This window comes from Phyllobates terribilis, unplaced genomic scaffold (assembly GCF_046119375.1).
Source record: "Phyllobates terribilis strain yellow unplaced genomic scaffold, ASM4611937v1 Scaffold_8__6_contigs__length_399053987, whole genome shotgun sequence".
Classification (NCBI taxonomy): domain Eukaryota; kingdom Metazoa; phylum Chordata; class Amphibia; order Anura; family Dendrobatidae; genus Phyllobates; species Phyllobates terribilis.
The window spans coordinates 373,556,073-373,583,735 of NW_027362768.1; positions in this window are offsets into that span (position 1 = coordinate 373,556,073).

Below are 27,663 nucleotides of genomic sequence, written 5' to 3' on the forward strand. Positions count from 1 at the left end.
CGGGTCCCTCATGTTCATCAGAACTGCACCTTGTTTGGTGGAATGGACACCCGGTTACAGATCGCGCTGTAACCTGTTAAAAATGTTTTATGTGAAAAATGTTTTATGAGTGTGAAGAAGAAAAATGTGTTCTTTGAAAAGCTTTATATGGTAACCTGTAACGTTTAAGAAGTGTGCCTCCCATAAAGGGAAGAAAAGTTTTATTATCTTCTATGCGAATGCATTCTAAAAAAATTTTGTATGTCTAAAATGTGTTTTTACTCTGTTCCAGCCGGCGGACGTCCTGTGTTTTACCAGGGGGGTATGTGGCGCCCCTGCAGGTTCAGTCGCCACAGAGGTACTGCATCTCACCCAGAGGTGTGGTATCTCACGCTCAGGTAAGGAAGGAGTACTGCCCAGGACCCTAACACCTGCATCGAACACTACACTACTCCAGACCAGCAGGAGGGGCAAGATGCGTCACTTCCCTGCTGAGCCCTGTCCCTGGCTGGAGTGGGGGGAACCAAAGTAGAGGGAACCATGTAGTGGGTGTGGGTGGAGGAAGTAAATCAGGGGAGCACTTGTTAGGGATAGTATATAGAGAGAAGCCATCTTGGGTGTGAGAGATCAGTCTATGAGGAGAAGTAGAGGGAGCAGGAGCTCTGTAGGAGCTCTGCTCAGGAGGAGGGCCTAGCAGAGAGGCCCAAGACTGAAGAGGGAGAGAGGAGCAGGAGAAAGGCTCCAGAAACGTGGAAGGGACCCCAGGGGTACGGGTAGTGCTGGAGGCAACCCGTACACCCGAATCTGCCAGGAGGTGGAGGGGTCAGGTCGCACAGAGGAGACCGGTCCCTAAACTAGCAGAGTTCTTTAAGCCTCAACTAGGAAACCGGAGGCTGCAGTATTTCAGGTACTGCAGCCAAAAGCCACATCTAATCACCAGAAAGGTGGCCATAGAGGACCCAGGGGACAGAGAAGATGTCACCCGGAAAGGTCCGCGGCCACTGGCCTGAGACACTGGGTGTGAGGTGCAGGGAGACGGCCAGAAGGAGAGAACTGGGAGTTTGCTGGACCCCTCCCTGAGTAAGCACAGGACGCCGTGGGAAGTTACTCTAGTACTGGTAACTGGAAGTCTAAGAAACCGTGAGTAAACCCTGAGGACTGCACCTTACTGTCTCTGTGATTATTATCTGCGCCATACTGCCCAGCATCATCTACAACATCTACACTGCCCTGGAGCTAATCTCTACCTGTGGAGAGCTAAACCAACTCTGCTGCATTCACACCAGCTCCAGAGGACCTGCTCCGCAGCGGCGGCTCCCTTTAGCCGCATACCACAGGTGGCGTCAAGAACTGTATATAAAAACCATAAATCCTCTGTAAATATATCCCCTTTTTATTGACCTCCCTGGATCATGGACCGGGTCACCGCCACTGTGACATCTCCCCTAGCAATGACCGGCCCGGCACCGAGTACCCCACGGCCCAGGGGGCACGTCATAAGCTCAAAGTGTTGTCCTGCCTACTCAGCTCTGCTGTTCCATGGACAAGATGCTGTTCTGCATATCCACCTCTGCTTGTCCACGTGCCTTCTGGCATTTTCAGCTCTTCTGATCTACGCTGCTCTAGATGCCATCCAGCATATCCAGTTTTACTGTTGAGGCTGCTCCAGGTGCCGTCTAGCATTTCCAGCTCTGTGGTTTCCAGTTGCACCAAAGCCTCTGTCCGGGTTTAACATAGAATACTAAAATGTCAGAGTTGGAAGGAACCTCCAGGGTCCTCGTGTCCAACCCCATGCGCAATGCAGGATTCACTAAACCATCTCTGACAGATGTCTGTCCAGTCTCTGAAGACTTCCATTGAAGGAGAACTCACCACCTCTCGAGGCTGCCTGTTCCACTCATTGATCACCCTCACTGTCAAACCTCTGGTTTAGAGAATCCACATCATTCACCACGCGAGCCATAACAACTTTTATAAAATATCCTTTATCTCAATAATAGTAAATTCTGAGATACTGAGTACCGTCCCCATTCAGGACTCTCACTTATTACGAGAGTGGAGAATGGCCATGAAGACCGTCTCTTACACTGCAGGACCCTGCATATCCAAACATTATATAGAAAGCCCTGATTTCAATGAACGTTGTATAATAACTAATTTCTATTGTAGTGGTGCTGTCAAGCAATTTACTTGTTACAGGGTTCCCACCTCCATTTTTTACACTGCAGCTCAGCCTGTTCAGATTGGCTTCTGTGTACCAGCACAAGCCCACCAGAACCTCAACAGGGGACATGGAGCTATTTCCATTACAGTAAGGATCGAATGAATATAAACTACGAGCATTGACAGGAATGATACATTTTCCTCCTGTTGGATGAGTTTGATTCCAGCAAAAAGTCATTATGTGGAGAAGCAGCCGGAGCGCGATCAGATATGAGCTTCTAAGTGCCAGTCTCAAGGATATCTGTGCGAGTGGGTGTGCTGGGCTCCAGGCGCATCATCCTAAATCTAGCATATAAATTGTAAGAACAGTTACGCCTTCATTGTCCTGGGAGACGCACAATGTGCATTAAATCCTTCATCGCTGACACAAGAGCCGTTTGTAATCATTTCAGGTGAACTTGTGATTCAGATTATGGTTTCTGTGCGGCTGCAACAGAGAAAGTGTAATCTAATTGTATTAATAGTTTCACCAGCATCATTATATGGAGGACTCAGCCCCAGTATGCGACTGGTTCTCCTCATCTTCTGATTGGCTGAGTAGCAAGTACTCATGACGCGCCCCTGGGCCTGTGCTGAGTGGCGTTGCGCACGCGGGGGCCTACCCGGAGCCGGGTCCGATAGGGGTAGTAGTCTCGTGGCGGTGACCCGGTCCGTGCCCAGGGAGTCAAACTAAGTGGCGGTGCTTGGCATAAGATGTTATATTGTTCGACTACGCCACCCGTTGAATGCGGTCATGAGACCGCCGCTGCAGGGCAGACCGCTGAGGCCGGTGGTACGGTCGTGCCGCGTGGATGTATAACCCCCAACGGGAGGGGTATGGCCTCAGGGCAGCGGACGTGGATGATGAAACACTCAGAGACGGTGCGGTGTAATTCAGGGTCTTTACTGGTGGCAAAGATAGACCCTCCCGGAGTACTGGCTAGCGATCGGGGCCTGGTCAGTCCGTGAGCAGATGGGATCTCCCCTGGCCAGGCGGAGTTGTAGGCCTCCCCAACTAATTGTACTCTTCTGGCTACCTTGCTAGAGGCGGGTAAAAGTAGCCCACGTCCCTGAGTGTACCGTGTGGTGCTCACCCGTATGGCCGGTGACTCGGGGCCTTCTGGTAGCTTCCGCTTCACGACGGCGGTGCTGGTCCCTTGCGTGTGACCGTGCCTTCGGGTTTCTTGGCCAGAGGACCTGAAATCCCCTGCCGGTCGGTTTCTGCTGCTGGGTAAGGATTAGTCCCCACAGCCTCGGACTCCGGGTCCGGTGAGAACTCTTCAATCAGGGCGAGCTCTACAGCTTCCAGCCCCTGACCTCTTTTAGCACGGCTCCCACAGAGCTCCTGATCTCTCTTTCCCTATAGCTGCCTCACTCCAGACCAGACAGTGTCTCTGTCTGGGACTCCTCTTCTTCTCTTTCTCTCCTCTCTAACCCTGCCTCAGCCCCAGTTTATATAGGGGAAGTTCTTCCCCTCCCAGGACTGGGCAGGAGGTGTGGCATGCATAGGATTCCTGACCAGGAGACCTCCCACCTGCTCTCAGACGTAATATTGCTATTACTGTGGAAACCAGACCCCTGGGGTGCCACATTCCCCCCTAGTAAAATTTAGTACTCCGGGACTAAACATATTTTTTTAACATAACAAGTTATAAACAGAAACAGCACAATAAAGAAAAACACATTAGGATGGTCACGGCGTGTCCGCAACCGGGTGCAGTTTTTGAAGAAAACAAGGGTGTCCATTTCACCAAAGAACAGGGAGCCGTAACCAGGTAGGGGTCTGTCCTACCCCGAGTCTTTAACAGTCTTAGTCCTTTCCTGGGTTACGCTCCAAACATATATACAAAGGATTCCGGATAATCCATAAAAGACACCTATAAAATAACTAGAAATACATAATTATTTACAAGCAACTATAAACAGGTACATACAAATAAAACAGTCTAAACACTTTAGATCCTCCAATGTACGGGCAACTGGCCTCTAGTGGCCCTAGTAGACCTACGGAGCTGACTGACTGGTCCTGAGCTACAGGGTGTAGGAGCTGTCAAAGGTGAGCTGGGCAACTGTCTACGGGCTCTTTGGCTCACTAGGGGCATGGCAGGCTCACCATAAGCAGAGGGTCGATTCTCCTGGTCTGCTTGTGTGGGGTCTTCTGCCTCCTGGACCGGCTGCTCTTCCAGCTCTACCTGTTTTTCCGTAGGCACTTGGGATGCTGGCTGGAGGAAGGTGAGGACGGGTACCACAACAGCGCCATTCACTTGTGTCCAAGACCGAGGGAAGTCTCCGAGTACAGTACTGACCATCTCTTCCCTTTCCTCTGCGGGTCGAGGGTTTTCTTGATCTTCAGGGTTTCGTAGCTGCTCGGGACACTTCTTCAGGTGATCTCGGGAAACAATGGCTGTGGTTTCTCCTCCGTCCTTACTGATTGTGCAGACTTTTGGGTTCTCATGGCTTGAGGGCAGTACGGTGTACGGGTCCTTCTCCCACTGGTCGTCCAACTTGTGGAGCCGTCTCTTCCTCTTCAAGACCTGCTCTCCAGGTACCAGGGGAACAGCGGGAGCATACTGGTTGTAAGTCTTCTCCTGTCTTTCTCTTGCTTGACAGAGACTTCGCTCAACGCTCTCCTGTACTTTCCGGTGCTGCTGCTGCCTCTCTGTGTCCCAGTCTGCTTCTGGTGAAGTGTCCTCGGGTGTCAGGACTCCCATATCCAGATCAACAGGCAGCTTACCAGGTCTTGCTCTCATTAGGTAAGCCGGGGTACAGTTGGTAGAACCTACAGGGATGTGGTTGTATAGGTCCACCAGATCAGGCAGTTTCTCAGGCCACAGACTGCGTTCTTCCAGGGGCAATGTTTTCAGAAGGTCTATCACCACCTGGTTCATCTTCTCGCAGAGTCCATTGGTTTGCGGATGATAGGGTGTTGTTCTTATCTTCCGGCAGCCATACAGAGTGCAGAACTCCTGGAAGACTTCCACTTCAAAGGCAGGTCCTTGGTCCGTCAGCACCTGCTCTGGGTATCCGTGTGGACGGCAGAAGTGCTGCTGGAAGGCTCTAGCTGCTGTTTGAGCCGTTAAGTCCTTGACGGGGACTACAACCAAGAACCGGGAGTAGTGATCCACGATGGTTAACGCATAGACGTAGCCACTTCTGCTGGGGGTCAGTTTTACATGATCCAAGGCTACCAGTTCCAACGGCTGCCTGGTGACGATGGACTGCAGGGGAGTCTTCTGGCTGGCACGGTCCTTCCTTCTTAGGTTGCATGGGCCACAGTCTCTGCACCACCTCTCGATGGTTCCTCTCATGCCTACCCAGTGGAACCGCCCGCGCAGCAGGAACTCCAGCTTCTTCCATCCGAAGTGCCCAGCTCCGTCGTGGTATGCCTCCAGTACCATAGCCGCGTCTCTTCTTGGCACCACTACTTGCCAGATCAGTTCATGCGTCCGGGAGTTAACCATTCTGCGGCACAACTTCCCCCTGTAAAGGAACAGTCGACTCTTCTCAACCCACAGTTGCTTGGTCTCCTCCGGAGCGTCTGGGTCAAGGCGGGCATCTGGCTGAGTCAGCATCTCCTTCACCAGTCGGACAGCGGGGTCACTGTCCTGCGCTTCCGCCCAGTTGTAATGAGGTAAGGGGTTAAACGTAGCGGATTGCTTACCCCTTACACGGTGGGAATACTGGATAGTCCCATGGCGGTGGAACGCGGGGAGTTCAACTTCTTCCAGTTCCTCTGGATCTTCCCCTACGTCCGGTAGGTTTGGCATTCTGGACAAGGCATCCGCGTTGGTATTGGAGCGTCCTGCCCGGTATTTGATCGTAAATTCATAGTTGGACAGACGGGCCATCCATCTCTGCTCCAGGGCACCGAGTCTTGCAGTGTCCAGATGTGTCAACGGGTTGTTATCCGTGTACACGGTGAACCGGGAAGAGGCGAGGTAGTGCCTAAAGCGTTCGGTGACTGCCCACACCACTGCCAGGAACTCTAGTTTGAATGAGCTGTAATTCTCAGGGTTTCTTTCGGTGGGTCGTAGTTTTCGGCTGGCTTAAGCAATTACCCGTTCTTTCCCCTGCTGGATCTGGGACAGTACGGCTCCTAGCCCGATGTTACTTGCGTCGGTGTAGAGGATAAAGGGCTGGCTGTAATCAGGGTACGCCAGGATTTCATCCCCCGTGAGGGCCATCTTCAGCTGGCGGAAGGACTCTTCTTCCAGCTTCTCCCATCTGAAGGACGGCTTCTGGTTCTTGGCCTTCCTGGACTGGCCTATCAGGAGGTCCTGCATAGGAGCTGCCTTTTTGGTGAAACCGGGGATGAATCTTCGGTAGTAGCCTACCAACCCGAGGAACTGCCGCACTTCCTTTACGCTGGAGGGTCTTGGCCATTCCTTAATCGCGGTGATCTTATCAGGGTCGGGAGCCACTCCGTCAGCACTCACCACGTGTCCCAGGTACTGCACTTTTGGTTTTAGCAGGTGACACTTCGACGGTTTCACCTTCAGACCGTAGTTTGCCAGGGCTTCAAACACTTCCGCCAGGTGTTTCAGGTGGTCCTCGTAGGTTTTGGAATAAACTATAACATCATCCAGGTACAGCAGGACCGTCTCAAAGTTCCGGTGTCCCAGACAGCATTCCATCAATCGTTGGAAGGTTCCTGGTGCGTTGCAGAGTCCGAACGGCATGCAGGTAAACTCGCTAAGTCCCATCGGGGTGGTGAATGCGGTCTTCTCCCGGTCCGCCTCTGCTACAGGAACCTGCCAGTACCCGCTAGTGAGATCCAAAGTGGAGAAGAAGTTAGCAGATTTTAAAGCAGCCAAAGACTCCTCTATCCTTGGTAAGGGGTACGCATCTTTGTGGGTGATACGGTTGATTTTCCGGTAATCTGCACACATTCTCATGGTGTTGTCCTTCTTTTTAACCAAGACTAGTGGAGCTGCCCAGGGGCTACAGCTATCCCTGATTACTCCAGCCTCCTTCATGTCTCTAAGCATCCCCTTGGCGTGTTGGTAGTGTGCAGGGGGTACGGGTCGGTATCTCTCCTTTATGGGAGGATGGTCTCCCGTGGGGATGTGGTGTTCTACCCCCTTTACTCGCCCGAAGTCTAACGGGTGTTTACTAAACACTCTCTCGTACTCTTGAACCACCCGATAGACTCCCTGTTTCTGGTGTGAGGGAGTGGAGTCAGTACCCAAATGTAGTTGCCGACACCAGTCCTCCATTGGTTTCTTAGAGCCGTTACCTTCCTCTGGATGAGATGGAGGCAAGGGTTCCACGGTCTGTACAGAATTTTGGTTGATGGTATACAATTTGGCTAGCGTAGCATACCGGGGCAGGTACACTTCCCTCTTCCCGATATTTATTATGCGAACGGGCACCCTCCCATGGCGTACATCAACCACCCCTCGTGCCGTCAAAATGGTGGGCCTACTGTCTGAGTAGACTGGTTCTACCATTGCCTGGTAATCTCTACCTCTCAGACCAATAGCTGCCCGGCACCAAATCATCATTTCACTTTTCGGGGGCATGGCAATAGGGAAAGGGTCACACATTCTCACGCTACCAATCTCACCACTGGAGAGTTCCACCTGTTGCCGTCGCATCAGTGCCCGGATCTCTTTTTGGAGCACTCGCTGCTGACCGGAGCTGGCGTTCTTGGCAACCTGCTGTAAAATGAGAATCACCTCTGCAAGACAATTTTCAATCACATTAGTTCCTAGAGTTATCTTTGGGTGACTCTCGCGCTTGTCAATGTCCACAATGATCAGTCCCTGTGCTGCCAGTTCGACTTTACCGATTTTAATGGTCACCTCTTTAAATCCGATCTGTGGCACGGGCTGACCATTGCTGGCGATGATACTCAAGTCGTCGTCAGGGTAGCGGGTTATATCCGAGTCATTCCAGTACTGCTTGAAGAGCACGTACGGGATGGTGGTGACCTGTGACCCGGTGTCCAGTAGGGCACTCATAGGAATGCCATCCAGTACCACAGGCAAGACTGGACGTCCTCCCACATATTTGTCACGCCAGTTCGATGGGCCTGGTGATCTTATTCCTAGGGGTTGGCCCTCTACCCCAGGTTGTGCCAGTTTAAAGGACAGTACCTTGCCATATGTCCGGGTTGATTGCAGCGGCGGCAGATGGGTTGTCCGTCCTCGTTGTATCGGTCGCTGGGTCTTCCTCTGGCCGGTGGGATCCTCCTTGGTCGTCGCCACGGGATATCCTCCGGTCCGGATGCCAGCTGAATCTTCCCTGGAGTAGAAACCTGTAAAGACTGCACAGTTCGGGTTAGCGCAGCAACGCTTTTAGTTAGCTCTTGGACCTGATGGTGCAGGTCTGTAGCTGAGTCATTGTTTAAAGCCTGCGCATCAGCCCCCACAGGCCCTGCCGACAAGGGCGCCATCTCCTGGTGGTAAGTGGTAGTAGGGCGTCTGTGGGTCACAGCGCCACCTGGTGCCGGTTCTCGGAGCACCCGGATGGCTCTGTCCTTGAACTGTGCAAAGTCCAGATGAGGGTCCTGTAAGGCCATTGCCCGCAACTGGGTTCGGTGGGAATTGCAATGTAGACCCTCTATAAATTGTTCAGTCAACAACTTGTCTTCGTTTCCCAGGCCGTCAGGGTCGGCCTGCTTAATGGCTCTCAGGGCCTCTTGTAGGTTTAGTGCATAGTCCCTTATATTCTCATGTGCTTGCTGCTTGCACCCGTAGAATCTAAGCTTGATCTCGGCTGAGGTACGGGTATCAAAGGTGTCCTTCAGCCGGGCTAGTATCTCTGCGACAGTCCTCCTCCTCCCAAGTGGCCAGGACTTTACCTCCCTTTGGGCTGCCCCTGTTAATTGAGCCACCAGGATGCTCACTTTTTGCTCCTCTGTGAGGGGGTACACCTGGAAGAGGCTATCCAGCTTTTCTCTGAAGTCATTTAGGGTATGTGACTCCCCTGAGTACTGGGGTAGCCAGGCTGCCCCCGGGATATAGGGCATGGTGAAAGGCATGACCGCTGCAGCGGTGGCGCTGGCGGTGGCAGTAGAGCTCCCCTCGGTATCCGGCATCCTCCTCCCCCCTAGTGGACCGTGGCCTACCTTGCGATGCTCTTCTTCCGTAGGCCGCGGCTCCGCAGTCGATCGTCGGGGTTGAGGACCTGGCGTCGCGCTCCGATGACGTTAGCGTCGCTCTTCCTCCCTTCCAGGACCTTGCGCAGCGTCAGAGCGTGGGGCAGAGCGTGGGGCGGAGCTTCGGATCTCGCGCGCTTTCGGCGTCCACGCCCCTCTTCTTCCTGTGCGGCGTCCCGAAGATGGCGTCCGATGGCGGGAAGCAGCTGCGGATGGCGGGAAGAAGGCAGAAGATGGCGTCCAATGGCGGGAAAACTCCACGGATGGCGGGAAGAAGGTAGAAGATGGCGTCGGATGGCGGGAATCTTCACTACAGGTGAGTTTAACAGTCTTTTTCAGGCACGCAGTACCCGGTGGTTGCGGGCACGGAATCCTGCCGACTACGCCAAAAGTTGACGCGCCCCTGGGCCTGTGCTGAGTGGCGTTGCGCACGCGGAGGCCTACCCGGAGCCGGGTCCGATAGGGGTAGTAGTCTCGTGGCGGTGACCCGGTCCGTGCCCAGGGAGTCAAACTAAGTGGCGGTGCTTGGCATAAGATGTTATATTGTTCGACTACGCCACCCGTTGAATGCGGTCATGAGACCGCCGCTGCAGGGCAGACCGCTGAGGCCGGTGGTACGGTCGTGCAGCGTGGATGGTATAACCCCCAACGGGAGGGGTATGGCCTCAGGGCAGCGGACGTGGATGATGAAACACTCAGAGACGGTGCGGTGTAATTCAGGGTCTTTACTGGTGGCAAAGATAGACCCTCCCGGAGTACTGGCTAGCGATCGGGGCCTGGTCAGTCCGTGAGCAGATGGGATCTCCCCTGGCCAGGCGGAGTTGTAGGCCTCCCCAACTAATTGTACTCTTCTGGCTACCTTGCTAGAGGCGGGTAAAAGTAGCCCACGTCCCTGAGTGTACCGTGTGGTGCTCACCCGTATGGCCGGTGACTCGGGGCCTTCTGGTAGCTTCCGCTTCACGACGGCGGTGCTGGTCCCTTGCGTGTGACCGTGCCTTCGGGTTTCTTGGCCAGAGGACCTGAAATCCCCTGCCGGTCGGTTTCTGCTGCTGGGTAAGGATTAGTCCCCACAGCCTCGGACTCCGGGTCCGGTGAGAACTCTTCAATCAGGGCGAGCTCTACAGCTTCCAGCCCCTGACCTCTTTTAGCACGGCTCCCACAGAGCTCCTGATCTCTCTTTCCCTATAGCTGCCTCACTCCAGACCAGACAGTGTCTCTGTCTGGGACTCCTCTTCTTCTCTTTCTCTCCTCTCTAACCCTGCCTCAGCCCCAGTTTATATAGGGGAAGTTCTTCCCCTCCCAGGACTGGGCAGGAGGTGTGGCATGCTTAGGATTCCTGACCAGGAGACCTCCCACCTGCTCTCAGACGTAATATTGCTATTACTGTGGAAACCAGACCCCTGGGGTGCCACACTCATAATGCATAACATAATGCCTTCATTGGTGTCACAATACAAGGATAATACAGATAGTAATGTCACAGAACAGGGATAATGCAGATAGTGATGTGACAGTACAGGGATAATGCAGATAGTGATGTCACAGTACAGGGATAATACAGATAGTGATGTCACAGTACAATGATAATACAGATAGTGATGTCACAGTACAAGGATAATACAGATAGTGATGTCACAGTACAGGGATAATGCAGTTAGTGATGTCACAGTACAAGGATAATACAGATAGTGATATCACAGTACAGGGATAATGCAGTTAGTGATGTCACAGTACAAGGATAATACAGATAGTGATGTCACAGTACAGGGATAATGCAGTTAGTGATGTCACAGTACAAGGATAATACACATAGTGATGTCACAGTACAGGGATAATGCACACAGTGATGTCACAGTACAGGGATAATGCACACAGTGATGTCACAGTACAGGGATAATACAGATAGTGATGTCACAGTACAGGGATAATGCACACAGTGATGTCACAGTACAGGGATAATACAGATAGTGATGACATAGTACAGGGATAATTCACATTGTAGTGTCATAGTACAAGTATATACACAGTTATGTCATAATACAGGGATAATGCATGTAGTGATGTCATAGTAGAGGGATAAAAAGAACAGTGATGTTAAAGTACAGAGATCATACACACCGTGATGTCACTACACAGGGCTAATACACACAGTGGTGTCACAGGAGAGCGATAATACACACAGTGATGTCACATAACAGGAACAATACACACAGTGATGTCACAGTGCAAGGATAATGCGCTCAGTGATGTCACAGTACAGGGAGGATAAACAGTGATGTCACAGTTCAGGAATTTTGCACAAAGTGATGTCACAGTAAAAGGATAATAAACATTGTGATGTCACAGTACTGGGATAATATGCATAGTGACGTCACAGACAGGAATAATACATACAGTGATGTCACAGAACAGGAACAATACACACAGTGATGTCACAGTACACAGATAATGCACACAGTGATGTCACAGTACAAGGATAATAAAGTGATGTCACTGTAAAAGTATAATAAAAATTGTGACGTCACAGACAGGAATAATATACAGAGTGATATTAAAGTACAGGGATAATGCACACAGTGGTGTCACAGTGCAGGTATAATGCACACATTGATGTCTCAGTGCAGGTATAATGCGCACATTGATGTCTCAGTGCAGGTATAATGCACACAGTGATTTCACATTACAGGGATAATGCACACAGTGATGTCACAGTACAGGGATAATCTACAGTGATGTCACAGTTCAGGGATAATGCACACAGTGATGTACAGGGATAATGCACACATTGATGTAACAGTACAGGGATAATGCACACAATGATGTCACAGTACAGGGATAATACACACAGTGATGTCACAGTACAGGGATAATACACACAGTGATGTCACAGTACAGGGATTATGCACACAGTGGTGTCACAGTGCAGGCATAATGCGCACATTGATGTCTCAGTGCAGGTATAATGCACACAGTGATGTCACATTACAGGGATAATGCACACAGTGGTGTCACAGTGCAGGTATAATGCACACATTGATGTCTCAGTGCAGGTATAATGCACACAGTGATGTCACATTACAGGGATAATGCACACAGTGGTGTCACAGTGCAGGTATAATGCGCACATTGATGTCTCAGTGCAGGTATAATGCGCACAGTGATGTCACATTACAGGGATAATGCACGCAGTGGTGTCACAGTGCAGGTATAATGCGCACATTGATGTCTCAGTGCAGGTATAATGCACACAGTGATGTCACATTACAGGGATAATGCACACAGTGGTGTCACAGTGCAGGTATAATGCGCACATTGATGTCTCAGTGCAGGTATAATGCACACAGTGATGTCACATTACAGGGATATTGCACACAGTGGTGTCACAGTGTAGGTATAATGCGCACATTGATGTCTCTGTGCAGGCATAATGTACACAGTGATGTCACATTACAGGGATAATGCACACAGTGGTGTCACAGTGCAGGTATAATGCGCACATTGATGTCTCAGTGCAGGTATAATGCACACAGTGATGTCACATTACAGGGATAATGCACACAGTGGTGTCACAGTGCAGGTATAATGCGCACATGATGTCTCAGTGCAGGTATAATGCACACAGCGATTTCACATTACAGGGATAATGCACACAGTGGTGTCACAGTGCAGGTATAATGCGCATATTGATGTCTCAGTGCAGATATAATGCACACAGTGATGTCACATTACAGGGATAATGCACACAGTGGTGTCACAGTGCAGGTATAATGCACACAGTGATGTCACAGTACAGAGATAATACACACAGTGGTGTCACAGTGCAGATATAATGCACACAGTGATGTCACATTACAGGGATAATGCACACAGTGGTGTCACAGTGCAGGTATAATGCACACAGTGATGTCACAGTACAGAGATAATGCACACAGTGGTGTCACAGTGCAGGTATAATGCACACAGTGGTGTCACAGTGCAGGTATAATGCGCACATTGATGTCTCAGTGCAGGTATAATGCACACAGTGATGTCACATTACAGGGATATTGCACACAGTGGTGTCACAGTGCAGGTATAATGCGCACATTGATGTCTCTGTGCAGGCATAATGCACACAGTGATGTCACATTACAGGGATAATGCACACAGTAGTGTCACAGTGCAGGTATAATGCACACAGTGACGTCACAGTACAGAGATAATGCACACAGTGGTGTCACAGTGCAGGTATAATGCGCACATTGATGTCTCAGTGCAGGTATAATGTACACAGTGATGTCACATTACAGGGATAATGCACACAGTGGTGTCACAGTGCAGGTATAATGCGCACATTGATGTCTCAGTGCAGGTATAATGCACACAGTGATGTCACATTACAGGGATAATGCACACAGTGGTGTCACAGTGCAGGTATAATGCGCACATGATGTCTCAGTGCAGGTATAATGCACACAGTGATTTCACATTACAGGGATAATGCACACAGTGATGTCACATTACAGGGATAATGCACACAGTGATGTCACATTACAGGGATAATGCACACAGTGGTGTCACATTACAGGGATAATGCGCACATTGATGTCTCAGTGCAGGTATAATGCACACAGTGATGTCACATTACAGGGATAATGCACACAGTGGTGTCACAGTGCAGGTATAATGCGCACATTGATGTCTCAGTGCAGGTATAATACACACAGTGATGTCACAGTACAGGATCTTGAGCCTTCCTCTCCTGCTTTCTCTAGATTTAAGATCATTTTCATAATGTTGCTCAATCTTCAGGCTCCATGAATGTAGAATTATATTATGGTGTTGGTTTTTATATTTACAAACACAATCCTCTACATTATTATTATTATTATATTTTTTGCTTTGTTTATACATTAAAGTGACTTATTAAATGCATGGACACTCGTTTATTTATGCAAAAAAAAAGATGAGTGACAGCATTATCATTGGGGGTCCTGTCCCACTGGGGTCCTGTTGTCAATTAAAATAGGAACTCAGTTTACAGCTGCCGAAAAATCCAACGTGAGGTGCACCCCCTACCTGCAGTCAATGCAAATGTTGCGTTCTGTGCTGGAAACCAGCCCTGGGGCAAAGCAGTGACGATCTAGTGCATTAAAATGTATAAAAGCCACAAAGCAAATGACAATTAAAATGGCGACTCTCCCGTGGCGAACGCGGCCTGGTATTAAAATGTTTATGACTACCAGAAGCTTTGATTTCTCCCCAAAGGGAGTGCAAAAATAAATGCAGCTTAAACTTGTAACAAGCTTGGAGTAATTACTGGAGATGTCGAGTTCATCTCAGGTGTAACTCCGTGCCAGCAGTTTATTAAACGTCAGATGGCATGCTGTTTTACAACACCGTTTCCATGGTTACCTACCACCCTCTGTAACCGACCAAGATCACAATATCCGGGGGAGCGGAGCACTGAGGCTACGTTTTCACAAGAGGCTTTCTTAACCTTCATGGTGCTGGTGGGGGCGGGTGAGGGTAAGCAAAATGCATTCATTTTAGGCCACAGTGGTGCCCTTGACACTGCATAAATGGGTACCGGGATGTCCCATGTCGGGTGCGGGTGTATGGAGCAATGGCGTGATCGTGTAGTGCACTCACTCCGGAGTCATTACCCCTCCAAGATACAATCACAGGGAGCAATGGCCAACTAGGGACTTATCGAAGCCATCTTTGTGCTCCTATGAAGCCGAGCTTGTGGCTGAGCTTCACAGGAGATCAGCAATATTACTATCAACTTCAATTCTGTAGTATTGCAGTATACAGAACTAGAGATCAAACGATCGAAAAGTCGGGTCTCCTAGGAGGACTAAGAAAAAAAAAAAGTGAAAGGTGGGAAAAAAAAAAATGTTTTCAAACATAAAACTTGGAATCACTCCTATTTTCTCCATTCAGAAAGAAAGAAAGGTAAAAAATGAGATCTGGAATTGTTGCGTCTGTAAAATTCTGATCTATCAAAATATAAAATTAACTAAATTAATTAAAGAGAAAAAAAAAAATCAAAACTCCATAAATGCCATTTTTTGGTCTCCACTCCTCCACCCAAAAATGCTTTAAATAGTGATAAAAACATCCTACGTTTCCCAAAATGGTATCGATGAAAAATTACAGCTCGGAAAAAAAAAAAACCTTCACATAGCTTCGTCCATTCAAATATCGCCCCGTCATGTAGGTGTTGAATGGTTTGTATAGTTTTGCAACTGATTTGTTATTGCTCCAGTTCTTCTAAACTAAAGAATCATCAACGGTCTCCGTGGTTCCAGCCAACACACCCCCCCTGTGTTTAGTTTGGTCCTGCCGTCATATGATATTACTATTACCCTTTTACCATATTTTTGGCAGAGCACTGCTCTCGTATCAGTTTGGTAACTGGTAAGCAGTATGGGGCATTTTCTGAACAGTGACCCATTTGGCGTTGGTCTCGTCACTTTGCCGTTAAATGTGCAGTTTCTGGCAAAATTGCATAAAATACAAATCACAGATGTATAAAACAAAAATCCATCACCTCTGCTTTTCTCTGTGATTTTTGTAAGGGGAGAGAAAACAAATCAGGTGGAGAGAAAAAGACAGAAAAAAAAATGAACCAAAAAAATGGTGTCCGCCAGTGATGGCTATAATCAGAGTGCGATGCCTCGCCGACAGTGATGACAATCGTATTATGGTGCTCTGCGTGTATACAGATCAGTACGCCGTAGTCATTTACTTCTGCATTTTTCTGCCTGAAGCTTTAGGATCTGTCTGAGGTGGGGGAGGAGGGATATGCAGTAATCACTCTTTGGGCTGCAGCTTATTATGGTTTCTTCCTTACAGTATAATTAACCAGCATCCCAAAGAGATACTTAATTGTTCTGTCTTAGTTACTTGATGGACCAATCAGGAGGGAAATTCCTGCTTGCGAGATGATATCAGTAACAGCAGGTCAAGAATGAGGGATTATCTGTGATAATGGAAGAGTTGTAATGTGAGCCACAGATGAAGGCAACACTTAAAGGGGATGTCTACTGCTCAACACCATGTTTATATTACCCATATACGGTGGAAGTAGTGTACATAGAAAAGCAGTGTCACTGTGTATATACATTACATAACTGATCCTGAGTTACCTCCTGAATTATACTCCAGAGCTGCACTCACTATTCTGCTGGAGCTGTCACTGTGTACATACATAACATTACTGATCCTGAGTTACATCCTGTATTATACTCCAGAGCTGCACTCACTATTCTGCTGGTGCAGTCACTGTGTACATACGTTACATTACTGATCCTGAGTTACATCCTGTATTATACTCCAGAGCTGCACTCACTATTCTGCTGGTGCAGTCACTGTGTACATACATTACATTACTGATCCTGAGTTACATCCTGTATTATACTCCAGAGCTGCACTCACGATTCTGCAGGAGCAGTCACTGTGTACATACATTACATTACTTATCCTGAGTTGCCTCCTGTATTATACACCAGAGCTGCACTCACTATTCTGCTGGTGCAGTCACTGTGTACATACATAACATTACTGATCCTGAGTTACATCCTGTATTATACTCCAGAGCTGCACTCACTATTCTGCTGGTGCAGTCACTGTGTACATACGTTACATTACTGATCCTGAGTTACATCCTGTATTATACTCCAGAGCTGCACTCACTATTCTGCTGATGCAGTCACTGTGTACATACATTACATTACTGATCCTGAGTTACATCCTGTATTATACTCCAGAGCTGCACTCGCTATTCTGCTGGTGCAGTCACTGTGTACATACATTACATAACTGATCCTGAGTTACATCCTGTATTATACTCCAGAGCTGCACTCATTATTCTGCTGGTGCAGTCACTGTGTACATACATTACATTACTGATCCTGAGTTACATCCTGTATTATACTCCAGAGCTGCACTCACTATTCTGCTGGTGCAGTCACTGTGTACATACATTACATTACTGATCCTGAGTTACATCCTGTATTATACTCCAGAGCTGCACTCACTATTCTGCTGGTGCAGTCACTGTGTACATACATTACATTACTGATCCTGAGTTACATCCTGTATTATACTCCAGAGCTGCACTCACGATTCTGCAGGAGCAGTCACTGTGTACATACATTACATTACTTATCCTGAGTTGCCTCCTGTATTATACACCAGAGCTGCACTCACTATTCTGCTGGTGCAGTCACTGTGTACATACATAACATTACTGATCCTGAGTTACATCCTGTATTATACTCCAGAGCTGCACTCACTATTCTGCTGGTGCAGTCACTGTGTACATACGTTACATTACTGATCCTGAGTTACATCCTGTATTATACTCCAGAGCTGCACTCACTATTCTGCTGATGCAGTCACTGTGTACATACATTACATTACTGATCCTGAGTTACATCCTGTATTATACTCCAGAGCTGCACTCGCTATTCTGCTGGTGCAGTCACTGTGTACATACATTACATAACTGATCCTGAGTTACATCCTGCATTATCCTCCAGAGCTGCACTCACTATTCTGCTGGTGCAGTCACTGTGTACATACATTACATAACTGATCCTGAGTTACATCCTGTATTATACTCCAGAGCTGCACTCACTATTCTGCTGGTGCAGTCACTGTGTACAGACATTACATAACTGATCCTGAGTTACATCTTGTATTATCCTCCAAAGCTGCACTCACTATTCTGCAGGTGCAATTATTGAGGGGCACATCATGTGGCGTTCTAAGCGCACTGTGGCAAATTTTGGCCACACCCCAATTCACACCTATTTACCATTTTTTCTCCCCTGGTAGGAGGAGTTGTCAGAGGGGCGCTAGTAATGACATTCAGCAGATGCTCGAGACTACAGGGCGCAGACCCAAATCCCCTACTGTCTGCTGTATCCAGGACGGTTGGGACTAGAGATGAGCGGATCGATTCACGGCCCAGCGTCCAGGTCAGTGGTACCTGGAGGCTGGACAAGAGGCCATGAATCTCTAACCATCCAGCGTCCCCTGCGCGGCTTTTTGTTACATGCAGAAGTAGCTCTGTTGCTTTAAAAGCATCAATCAACTATTAGAAGTAACACAAGCACAGGAGATAGGAAGTGTTGTGCTCCAGAAGCATCCAGCAACTAATGGGGTTAACACAGTCACATGAGACAGGGAGGGTTTTAGCAGAGCCCCAGGGGGATTGTGGGGAAGTTGTTTACTGTCTGGCTGGAGCCGAAGAGAAAGGTGGTGTGTGTGTTCTATATCTCACAGAAGCACCCCTGCAAGTGAAAAGGATTCAAGTCAGGAGTGAAGCTAAGCACAGGTCAGGTAGAGTTTCTGAACTAGCAGTGCAGAGTATTGTCAGGCAGAAAGATAAGGACTGGAAGAAATGGTGTCACAGGGATCATCTCCCTCAGCAAACCCTCCCCCCCTCCTCCATCTCACTGTGTTGTAAAGAATGCTGTGTTCATTAATGTGCCTTTGCATTAGAACTGTGCTGTCCTGTACTACTGGGAAGACTGTGAACTGCTGTGCTGCTAAGGAAACTGTACTGTTTGTCACTGGAGCCTGTTGCTCATAAGATTTAACTTGCACTGGCTGTGCGGCTTCTTATTAAATGCTACTGTTGTACCGTTTATGAGGACTCTTGTCAAGTGTGTCTGGTCAGCAATGGAAACAACCTACGTGTCTGTGCCTGAGGGTCAATACCCCTGTGTGCCTGAGAGAAGCTGCAGCACATGGTCTTTGGTCGCCCTGAGTAACGGTTCCCCCAGGATTCCAAAGAATTCATGTAACCTGTCTCGCCCCTATCTGAATATAGCGGCGTATGTGTAACATTTTGATCACCCAGGGCAGCACAACGTCATCTGTGCAGCCATACAGTACGGGCCCCATATATAGCTCCATTCAGTACAGGCCCCATATATAGCTCCATAGAGTGTGGGCCCCATATATATCTCCATTCAGTATAGGCCCCATATATAGCTCCATTCAGTATGGGCCCCATATATAGCTCCATTCCGAATGGGCCCCATATACAGCTCCATACAGAATGGGTCCCATATATAGCTCCATACAGTATGGGCCCCATATATAGCTCCCATACAGTATGAGCCCCATATATAGCTCCATACAGTAAGGGCCTCATATATAGCTCCATACAGTATGGGCCTCATATATAGCTCCATACAGTATGGGATCCATATATTAAAAAAAAAAAATACCTCTCCTCGCTGGCTGCAGGTCAGGACTCCTCAGCGTCTTCCTGCACTCTGCATTGTCATAGCACGTCACAGAGTCAGGAGATGCGGAAGACACTAGAGCTGCGGAGGATCGGGGAGTGGTAAATATGGCAAGTGCTGGGGCCCTGAGGAAGCGGGGGGCTCCGACTCACCGTGCCATAGCGTGCCGGGGATCTCCGATGGCGAGTGGACCCCCGTTTCCTCAGGGCCCCGGCACTTGCCCGGGTGCCCTGGGTGCTGTCGCCGGCCCTGAGCCGGGAGAACAGCTGTGCCGTGACGAGACGTGGGACTGGGCCCTCAAATCGGGACAGTTCCGCCAAATATGGGATGGTTGGGAGCTATGCATTACTTATCCTGTACTGATCCTGAATTACATCCAGTATTATACTCCAGAGCTGCGTTCACTGTTCTGCTGGTGCAGTCACTGTGTACATACTGTAACATCCCTGGCGGCGTGCTGGCATGGCTTACCACCTCCCACCATGCAAGACCGCCATCTTACCTATCAATCCAGGCTGCACACTTTGCTCCAGTACCTGCTGTGTCTCTTGTCTGATTGCTTAGGGCGGTGGCGAGGCTACTGCCTGATTCTTATAGTTACTGTGAGCGCACTCCTAATGCCTCCCCAGCCTATTGCTGTGAGTCACTGGATACTTAAACCCCCTCCACCCAGTAGGGGGTGCCTGAACAACACTTTCATTCAGTGTGTTCTGTGCAACTGAGTTGCCAGGTCCTGTCCTGTATCTTGTCTGTTCCGCCACCCTGGGGGCTGTATACCCAGGCCTGTTGCCTGTATCTATGACTTCTAGTCTGTTTCCGCCACCCTGGGAGCTGAGTTCCCAGGCTCGTTCCTGTATCTTGTTCCTGGTTCAGTTCCTGTCTGAACAGTGTCCTAGCCCGTTACCTGTTTGTCTCTATGTCCGAACCTTCCATTTTCCTGCAGTGTCTGAACCTGCACCTAACTCCAACTCGTTGTCTCTGTACTTCTGTTTGTGAGTTTTGTGTCCACTCGCTACTTCATTGTAAGTACCTTGTGTGTATCTGGTTCCGCTTGTCCTGTTTCCCTGCCTCTGTATCTACCTCCTGTGTTCTAACTATCTTCCTGTATTTTCCAGTCTGTTCCATGTGAACAGAGCCCTGTCCTGTCTGCCTGCACCTTCTGCTCTGTTCTGCTCTGCTTGTTCACCGCACCTGCGGGTTTTGTTCTGTTCTGCTCTGCTCTTCTTGTTCACCGCACCTGCGGTTCCGCTCTGCTCTGCTTGTTCACCGCACCTGCGGTTCCGCTCTGCTCTGCTTGTTCACCGCACCTGCGGTTCCGCTCTGCTTGTTCACCGCAGGTGAACATTACATTACTTATCCTGTACTGATACTGAGTTACATCCAGTATTATACCCCAGAGCTGCACTCACTATTCTGCTGGTGCAGTCACTGTGTATATACATTACATTACTGATCCTGAGTTACATCCTGTATTATACTCCAGAGCTGCACTCACTATTCTGCTTGTGGAGTCACTGTGTACATACATTACATTACTTATCCTGTACTGATCCTGAGTTACATCCAGTATTATACCCCAGAGCTGCACTCATTATTCTGCTGGGGCAATGAACTCTGGAGCAGTGCAGGGTGATGAAGTATCAGAGTTTCACTGTTTTGCTGCAGGTAGTCTCTGGAAAGGTGGCAGCTCCAAATTGGCGGGCAATTGCCCCTTTTACCCTCCTTATACTCGTGGCCTATTTGGCTGATATATAACTGCCATTTCACAAGAAGTGATGGCTTTAGAATGAGAATATGATCTAATTGAGGACATTACTTTTCATAGCAGACAGTCAAGGGTTAATGATGATCTTCATAGACCCGTCCGTGTGATGGGCCCGATCACTGGGCCTGTGTGATCCTCCAGGTCGTCTGTATTATAAACGATAAGTACTCCAATAATCTATATGCAGAGCGACCTCTGCATGACCCTCCCTATCTGCGCCATGAATTTTGCACATGTTGCTAGATTCCCCGCTCTCGCTTGCCGTACATTTGACTTCCAACATGGCTTATTTATTGAAAACATCAATTTTGTAGCTCAGTTCCCGGATCTGCCCATATCCACCACGGCTTTACGAAAATAATTGTGCTTTATCCGCCCCCTGGACTCATTTTGTACATTGTACAGAAATCTGAAAATGTGCAAAATCTAAAAAGCCATCCAACAAAGGAACACAGTTCACAAATAGACAGACTTTCCATGAACAGCTGAGTCACTCTGTACATACAATACATCTCCAATCCTGTGTAACATCCTGCATTATACTCCAGAGCTGCACTCACTATTCTGCTAGTGGAGTCACTGTGTACATACATTACATTACTGATCCTGAGTTACATCCTGTATTATACTCCAGAGCTGTACTCACTATTCTGCTGGTGCAGTCACTGTGTACATACATTACATTGCTGATCCTGAGTTACATCCTGTATTATACTCCAGAGCTGCACTCACTATTCTGCTGGTGCAGTCACTGTGTACATACATTACATTACTGATCCTGTACTGATCCTGAGTTACATCCTGTATTATACTCCAGAGCTGCACTCACTATTCTGCTGGTGCAGTCACTGTGTACATACATTACATTGCTGATCCTGAGTTACATCCTGTATTATACTCCAGAGCTGCACTCACTATTCTGCTGGTGCAGTCACTGTGTACATACATTACATTACTGATCCTGTACTGATCCTGAGTTACATCTGTAGCACCCCGAGGACTCGGCTGCTACAGGGGTATTGCACCTCAGACCAGAGGTGTGGTATTCCACTCCCAGGTAAGGATGGAGTGTGGAACTGGGCTCAGTTAGCTGCATGCACCACACACACCCCATTTCCGGGGGACAGATCAACGGTACTCCCACCAGATAGATGTGCAGGTACGACAGCTTCTGTCCCTGGCTGGAGTGGGGAGGGGGGAGGAATATCCCAGTGGTGTAGGAGCAGACAGGGGAGGGGCTCTGGGCATAGGTAGGAGCCCATTGGGTGCTGGTCACCTGGGCTCGGGTGTCAGAAGGGAGGTATATAAGTTGGGCACCATCGGAGATCAGGGTCTGTTCAGAGAGGAGCTGAGCCAGAGAGGGCTGACAGGGAGCTGTGGCTCAGTCTGGGCCCAGCTCCAGAGCCAGGCCTGGAGTGGAGGCCTGAAGGAGAGAGAGAAGGACGAGGAAGAAAGAACAGAAACACCAGGAGCGGCCCAGGGACGCAAGTAAAGAGGGAACCCTAAGATCCCACGAAATAACGGGTGAAGGGTTGGCAGAACAGGGTGCCGGATCCCAAACTGGTGGAGGCCAATTATCCTTAGCCAGGAACCGGAGGTCGTGGACAAGTTTTGGCGCGACCCATCGCCATATCTACCAGGAAGGCATACCATATAGGGTCAGGGAAACCGGGAAAGGTTTCACCACTAGAAGGCCCGAGGGAGCTGGACAAAGGTGGATCCCTGGTGGGGACGGCCAGTAGAAAGGAAGAGAGGGGAGCTCAGGACCACGCTCTGGAACTGCTTGGGAGTTGGCCGAGTCCCGCACCTGGTGGACGCAGCACGGCTCGGGTGGTCCTAACTGTACACAAGGGACCTGATAAAGAACTGTGAGTAAAGCTGTGAAAACTGCAATTGCACGTCTCTGAGCTTCCTTGTCACACCACCACTACCACTGTCATCTTTTCCTGCTTCACCAGCTGCCCTGAGGCTATACCCCTCCCGTTGGGGGTTATACCATCCACGCTGCATAACAGTACCACCGGCCTCAGCGGTCTGCCCTGCGGCATTCAACGGGTGGCGTAGTCGGACACTAATACCATCATACTAATAACGCCACTTAGTTTGACCACCCTGGGCACGGACCGGGTCACCGCCACGAGGACTACTACCCCTATCGGATCCGGCTCCGGGTATTCCCCGCGTGCGCAACGCCACGCAACATGGCCCAGGGGGCGCGTCACATCCTGTATTATACTCCAGAGCTGCATTCACTATTCTGCTGGTGCAGTCACTGTGTACATACATTACATTACTGATCCTGAGTTACATCCTATATTATACCCCAGAGCTGCACTCACTATTCTGCTGGTGCAGTCACTGTGTATGTGGCACCCCAGGGGTCTGGTTTCCACAGTAACGGCAATGTTATGTCTGAGAGCAGGTGGGAGGTCTCTTGGTCAGGGATCCTATGCATGCCACACCTCCTGCCCAGTCCTGGGAGGGGAAGAACTTCCCCTATAAAAACCTAGGGCTGAGGCAGGGTTAGTGAGTAGAGAAGAAGTAGAGACAGAGAAGCAGATATAGGAAAAGAACATCAGGAGCTCTGTGGGAGCAGTACTACAAGGAGTCAGGGGCTGGCAGCTGCAGAGCTCGCCCTGACTGAAAAGTTATCACCGGACCCGGAGTCCGAGGCTGTGGGGACTAACTCCTATCCAGCAGCAGAAACCGACCGGCAGGGGATTGCAGGTCCTCTGGCCCAGAAACCCGAAGGCACGGTCACACGCGTGGGACCAGCACCGCCGTCTTGGAGCGGAAGCTACTAGAAGGCCCCGAGTCACCGGCCATACGGGTGAGCACCACACGGTACACTCAGGGACGTGGGCTACTTATACCCGCCTCTAGCAAGGTAGCCGGAAGAGTATCGTTAGTTTGGGAGGCCTACAACTCCGCCTGGCCAGGGGAGATCCCATCTGCTCAAGGACTGACCAGGCCCCAATCGCTAGCCAGTACTCCGGGAGGGTCTATCTTTGTCACCAGTAAAGACCCTGAACTACACCGTACCGTCTCCGAGTGGTTCCTGCTACCTCCATCATCCACGTCGGCTGCCCTGAGGCCATACCCCTCCCGTTGGGGGTTATACTATCACGCTGCACAATCCTACCACCGGCCTCAGCGGTCTGCCCTGCAGCGGCAGCTCCTTAGCTGTACTCAACGGGTGGCGTAGTCGTCCAACATCTACCGCTAATACAGCGCCACTTAGTCTGACTCCCTGGGCACGGACCGGATCACCGCCACGAGACTACAACCCTCAAGAGATCCGGCTCCGGGTAAGCTCCCGCGTGCGCAACGCAGCGCGACACAGGCCCAGGGGCGCGTCAACTTTTGGCGTAGTCGGCAGGATTCCGTGCCCGCAACCACCGGGTACTGCGTGCCTGAAAAAAGAGACTTTTAAACTTACCATCGGTGAAGATTCCCGCCATCCGGCGCCATCTTCAGCCTTCTTCCCGCCATCGGTGAAGATTCCCGCCATCCGGCGCCATTTTCAGCCTTCTTCCCGCCTTCCGTGGAGTTTTCCCGCCGTTGGACGCCATCTCGAAGACGCCGCGCGGGAAGAAGAGGGGCGTGGACTCCGAAAGCGCGCGAGAACTGAAGCCCCGCCTCACGTCCGGACGTTGCGTAAGGTCCTGGAAGGAGCCCAGCAGACGCCGACGTCACAGGAGCGCGACGGAAGGTCCTCAACCCTGACGATCCACTGCGGAGCCGCGGCCTACGGAAGAGGATCATCGCAAGGTAGGCCACGGTCCACTAGGGGGGAGAAGGATGTCGGATACGGAGGAGAGCTTCACCGCTTCAACCCCCGCCAGCGCCACCGCTGTTGCGGTCATGCCTTTCACCATGCCCTATATCCCGGGGGCAGCCTGGCTACCCCAGTACTCAGGGGAGTCACATACCCTGCATGACTTTAGAGAAAAGCTGGATAGCCTCTTCCAGGTGTACCCCCTCACAGAGGAGCAAAAAGTGAGCATCCTGGTGGCCCAATTAACCGGGGCAGCCCAAAGGGAGGTAAAGTCCTGGCCACCTGGGGGGAGGACTGTCGCAGGGATATTAACCCGGCTGAGGGACACCTTTGATACCCGCACCTCAGCCGAGATCAAGCTTAGATTCTACGGGTGCAAACAGCGGGCACATGAGAGTATAAGGGACTATGCCCTGAACCTACAAGAGGCCCTGAGAGCCATTAAGCACACCGACCCTGACGGCGTGGGAGACGAGGACAGGCTGTTGACTGAACAATTTATAGAGGGTTTATATTGCAATGCCCACCGAACCCAGTTGCGGGCAATGGCCTTACAGGACCCTCATCTGGGATTTGCACAGTTCAAGGACAGAGCCATCCGGGTGCTTCGAGAACCGGCACCAGGTGGCGTTGTGACCCCCAGACGCCCCACTGCCACTTACCACCAGGAGGCGGCGCCCTTGTCGGCAGGGCCTGTGGGGGCTGATGCGCAGGCTTTGAACAATGACCCGGCTCCAGACCTGCACCATCAGGTCCAAGAGCTAGCTAAAAGCGTTGCTGCGCTAATCCGAACTGTGCAGTCTTTACAGGTTTCCACTCCAGGGAAGATCCAGCTGGCATCCGGACCGGAGGACATCCCGTGGCGTCGACCAAGGAGGACCCCACCGGCCAGAGGAAGACCCAGCGACCGATACAACGAGGACGGACGACCCATCTGCCGCCGCTGCAATCAACCCGGACATATGGCAAGGTACTGTCCTTTAAACTGGCACAACCTGGGGTAGAGGGCCAACCCCCAGGAAAAAGATCACCAGGCCCATCGAACTGGCGCGACAAATATGTGGGAGGACGTCCAGTCTTACCCGTGGTACTGGATGGCATTCCTATGAGTGCCCTACTGGACACCGGGTCACAGGTCACCACCATCCCGTACGTGCTCTTCAAGCAGTACTGGAATGACTCGGATATCACCCGCTACCCTGACGACGACTTGAGTATCATCGCATGCAATGGTCAGCCCGTGCCACAGATTGGATTTAAAGAGGTGACCATTAAAATCGGTAGAGTCGAACTGGCAGCACAGGGACTGATCATTGTAGACATTGACAAACACGAGAGTCACCCAAAGATAACTCTAGGAACTAATGTAATTGAAAATTGTCTTGCAGAGGTGATTTTCCTTTTACAGCAGGTTGCCAAGAACGCCAGCTCCGGCCAGCAGCGAGTGCTCCAGAAAGAGATCCGGGCACTGATGCGACGGCAACAGCTAGAACTCTCCGGTGGTGAGATTGGTAGCGTGCGAATGTGTGACCCTTTCCCTATTGCCATGCCCCCGAAAAGTGAAATGATGATTTGGTGCCGGGCAGCTATTGGTCTGAGAGGTAGAGATTACCAGGCAATGGTAGAACCAGTTTACTCAGACAGTAGGCCCACCATTTTGACGGCACGGGGGGTGGTCAATGTACGCCATGGGAGGGTGCCCGTTCGCATAATAAATATCGGGAAGAGGGAAGTGTACCTGCCCCGGTATGCCATGCTAGCCAAATTGTATACCATCAATCAAGATTCCATACAGTCCGTAGAACCCTTGCCTCCATCTTCCCCGGAGGAAGGTAACGGCTCTCAGAAAACAATGGAGGACTGGTGTCAGCAACTACATTTGGGTACTGACTCCACTCCCTCACACCAGAAACAGGGAGTCTATCGGGTGGTTCAAGAGTACGAGAGAGTGTTTAGTAAACACCCGTTAGACTTCGGGCGAGTCAAGGGGGTAGAACACCACATCCCCACGGGAGACCATCCTCCCATAAAAGAGAGGTATCGACCCGTACCCCCTGCACACTACCAACACGCCAAGGGGATGCTTAGAGACATGAAGGAGGCTGGGGTGATCAGGGATAGCTGTAGCCCCTGGGCAGCTCCACTAGTCTTAGTCAAAAAGAAAGACAACACCATGAGGATGTGTGTAGATTACCGGAAAATCAACCGTATCACACACAAGGATGCGTACCCCTTACCAAGGATAGAGGAGTCTTTGGCTGCTTTAAGATCTGCTAACTTCTTCTCTACCTTGGATCTCACTAGTGGGTACTGGCAGGTTCCTGTAGCAGAGGCGGACCGGGAGAAGACCGCATTCACCACCCCGATGGGACTTAGCGAGTTCACCTGCATGCCGTTCGGACTCTGCAACGCACCAGGAACCTTCCAACGATTAATGGAGTGCTGTCTGGGCCACAGAAACTTCGAGACGGTCCTGCTGTACCTGGACGATGTCATCGTATATTCCAAGACGTATGGGGACCACCTGAAACACCTGGCGGAAGTGTTCGAAGCTCTGGCAAGCTGCGGCCTAAAGGTGAAACCCTCCAAG